We start from the raw sequence: 4,739 nt of genomic DNA, 5'->3' as shown, positions 1-4,739 counted from the left end.
AAAATTGTAAAGAAAGAAAAACTTGTATATGTACAAAAATAAAATTAAATACAATGAAAGGATAGAATAACTGTAAAAATGAAAATTAAAAGACAAAAAAAAAGAAGGAATATAAACAGACAGGTGAACAGAACAGAGCAATACATATATTCTGAGTGTATTTTGGTTTGTTTGTTAGAGGAAATTACATCTCAAAATTGTAAAGAAAGAAAAACTTATATAAATAAAATTAAATACATTGAAAGGATAGAATATAACTGTAAAGATGAAAGTTTTAAAACTTCAACCAAAAAAAAAAAAAAAGAAGAAGAAGAAGACAAAAAAGAGAGCATATGATCAGACAAGTGAAGAATACAGAGCCAAACACTAGATTCTGGATGTATTTTGGTTTGTTAAAAGAAACTGCATCCCAAAATTGTAGAGAAAGAAAAAATTTTATATATATATAAAATTAAATACAACAAAAGGATAGAACTTAACTGTAAAAATGAAAATTAAAAAAGTTTTTTTTTAAGATTTTATTTATTTATTTGAGAGAGAGAGAATGAGAGACAGAAAGCAGGAGAGGGAGAAGGGTCAGAGGGAGAAGCAGACTCCCCGCCGAGCAGGGAGCCTGATGCAGGACTTGATCCAGGGACTCCAGGATCATGACCTGAGCCGAAGGCAGTCACTTAACCAACTGAGCCACCCAGGTGCCCCGAAAATTAAAAAAGATTTTTTAAAAAGAGTTGATAAAATAAGAAAATGGTTGAAAAAGGAAAGAGAAAAGGGGTGCCTGGGTGGCTCAGGTCACGATCCCAGGGTCCTGGGATCGAGCCTGCATCAGGCTCCCTGCTTAGCAGGAAGCCTGCTTCTCCCTCTCCCACTCCCCCCTGCTTGTGTTACCTCTCTCGTGTCTATCTCTGTCCAATAAGTAAATAAAATATTTTAAAAAAAGGAAAGAGAAAAAAATTAAAATTCAAAGACTAAAGAATCATGGGGAAAAAACCATGAATTCTATATACTATTTTCCCCTAGCACTGGAGTTTTACAGTTCTCTATGATTGGAAAACTTGGTCTTATCTTATTCTTTTGGTTTATTTTCTGTTTATTATTAGTCTCATTTCAAGACTGAACTGCATGAGGAGAGGAACCCCACTTCTCTGGCTCACCCTTGGATCCCCATTACCTAACCCAGGGTTTGGCACATGACAAATATTCAATAAATAGTTGCTGAAAAAATTCAGTAACATATAAGTCAATGAATATTTTCATATTAACTTAATAGACTCTAAAGAACCACAAAAGTCATCTGACCTTACCTTTTTCATCATTTCAAACTTGCTTCAATACCCTCAGAGCCTGGAGCTCACTACTTCCTGAGAACCCTTCCCTTTGGATAAGTCTGGGTATTAGAAAGGTCTTTCTAAAATCAGTTATTTCCCCCCCAACCTATAGATGAAGAAACCTTGTTCTGGGCTAGGGCGGAAGTCAAAGGGATTCGGCATTTTTTGAGCCCTTAAAGTGCCAGGCACAGTGTTAGGTGCTTTTCATTCATCATCTTCTTTGATCATCTCAATAACTCTAAGAAACAGTGTCATCTCCATTTCACAGATGAAAAAGCTGAGGTTCAGAGAGATGAGGAGAATTACTCAATGTCACATGGCCTATAGAATTGAAATTTGAGAATTACACTATAGATTTGAAATTCAAATTAGATTTATCTCATTCCCTAGTTCATTCCCTTTATTTCATCTTGAAGAAGAAAGAAAAAAATCAATTGTCCCAGTTAAAAAGTGTAGTAGAAACAAAGGCTGGAAGTAAAAGCAAACATATTAATTGATTTGTTTGTCAAAGCCTCATGCACTGCCCTCCTTAGTAGTTACACCATCTCGTAAAGATGGCAAAATCAAATATAATTGCCAAGTCTCTCTATTCCTGGCCCTAGATCATGGATATGTAGAAAGCTGCCTGCTTGCAAAATACAAATGAGGGCCACTTTTTTTTTTAAGTTCCAGGAGTTCTTTTATTGTTTGACTGACAGGACAACAAAACCAGTCAGAGAAGTCCCCAAGGAAATGATGGTCATGTTTCATTGTTGTTTGCCCTCTGGTCCTTCATCTTCTAAACATTTATTATTTTTCTTTTACAGATATTAAACATTTATTTTTATCACAAATGCAATCCAAGTGTGAATAAATAAATGTATTATCTTTTAACATCTGCCCCCCACCATGTTCCTTTAAATAGAAAAAGGAGCTAAGTGTCTCTTCAAAGCCTGTGTGGCCATAGTTGTCCCACCTATGGTTTTAAAAACAGACCATAACTTACATTCTGAAATCCCTTCTTGAACTACAGCTCATTCTGTTAAAGAAATCCTGGGAAAGAAGTCCTATTGATATTGCCAATAGCCTCCAAAAGGTGAGGATGGTAACTGGGCTGAAGGCAACTGAGAGGGGTCTTCAGCAAACTGAGGACCATTGGGAAATCGTGCAGAGGCAAATCTTGTCAATGAGATACCAGGTCCTATAATTAAAGCTAGAATGCCACCTATCGCTGCTGACCCAACCATGGCCACTGGTCCATTTCTTGCTGTCAGTATGGCTCCTGTTAAGGCAACAGTTGTGAAGGAGTTTGAGGGATCTTCTTTCGCTCTGACTTGAACCACAGTGCAGTCAGTCATGAAAAATAAACCTTCACAAACTGCAAAGCTATCTCCCAACCGCGGAGCCCTGGTTTTAATAGCTGTGAAACTCCCTTGTAGTCTGTGGTTTACTCCCACTGGAGAATTGTAAAAATCTTTGAGTGCTTGAAAGATACCACCATCTATGGTATCCATGGTAAAGGCCCCACCACAATCATCCACAGTTCGCAAGGGCAAGGCTCTCGCATATATTCCTCCATCTTGACTCCACCAAAAAAAAAAAACCCGTTTTTTTTCTTAAGTTTTTATTAAAATTCCAGTTAGTTAACATATGGTATAATATTAGCTTTAGGTGTACAATACTGTGATTCCACACTTCCATACAACACGTGGTACTTACTACAGCAAGTGCACTCTTTAATCCCATCACCATTTCCTCCATCCCTGTCCCTCCTCCCCTCTGGTAACCATTAGTTTGTTAAAAGGGCTACTTCTTAAAAAAAAAAAAAAAGAGAGAGAGAGTCACTTCTATTCAACATGGTACTGGAGGTTTAGGGCAATTAAGTAAGAATATAAAAGAAAAAGCATCTGTATTGGAAAAGAGAAAGTTAAAACTATCTCTATTTGCAGATAACATGATCTTATATATAGAAGATGCTAAAAAAATCCACACACACACAAATTAACTGCTAGAGGTAATAAACTTATTCAGTAAGATTGTGGATGCAAGATTAACATAAAAAAATCAATTGTATTTCTATATATTAGCAATGAACAATCCAAAAATGAAATTAAGAAGACAATTCCACTTATAATAGCACCAAAAAGAATAAAATACTCAGGAATAAATTTAGCCAAAGAAGTATAAAATTTGCACTCTGAAAACTACAAAACATTATTGAAAAAAATTAAAGAAGAACTAAAGAAATGAAAACATATCCTGTGTTTATAGATTGTGATATTTAATACTGTCAAAATAGCAATAATCCTCAAATTAATCTGCAGATTGAATATAATGCTTATCAAAATTCCAACTGCCCTTTTTTTTTTTTTTGCAGACGCAGACAAGCTGATTCTAACTTTCATCTGGACATGCAAGAGACCCAGAATAGCCAAAACAGTCTTGAAAAAGAAGAACAAAGTTGGAAGACTGACACTTCCTGATTTCCAAGCTACAAAGCTATAGTAATTGAGACAGTGTGATTGATACTAGCATAAAAAAAGACAAAGATTGATAGAATTGAGAGTCCAAAAATAAACCCTTACATTTGCAGTTGATTGATTTTGACAAGGGCTGTAGGCCATGGGGGAAAGAAGTCTTAAACAAATGGTGCTTGGACAACTGTATGTACATGCAAAAGAATAAATTTGAACCCTACCTCCCATCATATACAAAAGTAAATTCCAAATAGATCAAAGACCTAAATGTAAGAGCTAAAACTATAAAATGCTTAAAAGACAAGATAGGAATAAATCTTCATGACTTTGGATTAGGTTTCTTAGATATGATAGCAAAAAACCACAAGCAATCAGAGAAAAATTAGATTGTTGAAATTAAAAACTTTTGTGCTTCAGGGGCACCTGGGTGGCTCAGTCGGTTGAATGTCCAATTCTTGATTTTGACTCTGGTCATGATCTCAGAGTCCTGGGATTGAGCCCCAGGTCAGTCTCCACACTCAGTGGGGAATCTGCTTGAGGATTTCTCTCCCTCTGCCCCTCCTCACCTCAAATAAATAAATAAATCTTTTAAAAAAATAAAAAGAACAGAAGATTTGAATCAGCATTTCTCCAAAGAAGTTATACAAATAGACAACAAGTACATAAATAGATGCTCAACACCATCTGTCCTTAGGGAAATGTAAACCAAATACACAATGAGATACCACCTCATACCCAAGAGGATAGGTATAATTTTTTAAAATCTGAAAATAAAAAATATTGGCAAGAATGTGGAGAAATTAGAGCCCTCACACATTGCTGATGGGAATATAAAATAGTGTAGCCACTGTGGAAAACATTTCTTCAAAAAGTTAAACATAGAGTTATCATATAACCTAGCAATTCTCCTCCTAGGTATATACCCAGAAGTGAAAAGTTATATATCCACACAAAACTT

At 35.6% G+C, this 4,739-nt stretch overlaps 1 pseudogene; it reads right to left on the bottom strand.

The window, feature by feature from the left end:
* Positions 1 to 2,084: 2,084 nt before the first annotated feature.
* Positions 2,085 to 2,883, bottom strand: LOC118020262 (annotated as a pseudogene).
* Positions 2,884 to 4,739: the final 1,856 nt, after the last annotated feature.

This window comes from Mirounga leonina, unplaced genomic scaffold (assembly GCF_011800145.1).
Source record: "Mirounga leonina isolate KUSES-001 unplaced genomic scaffold, KU_Mleo_1.0 Mir_173, whole genome shotgun sequence".
NCBI lineage: Eukaryota > Metazoa > Chordata > Mammalia > Carnivora > Phocidae > Mirounga > Mirounga leonina.
The sequence above is the reverse complement of the archived record's forward strand: the minus strand, read 5'-3'. Positions and strand labels throughout refer to the sequence as shown.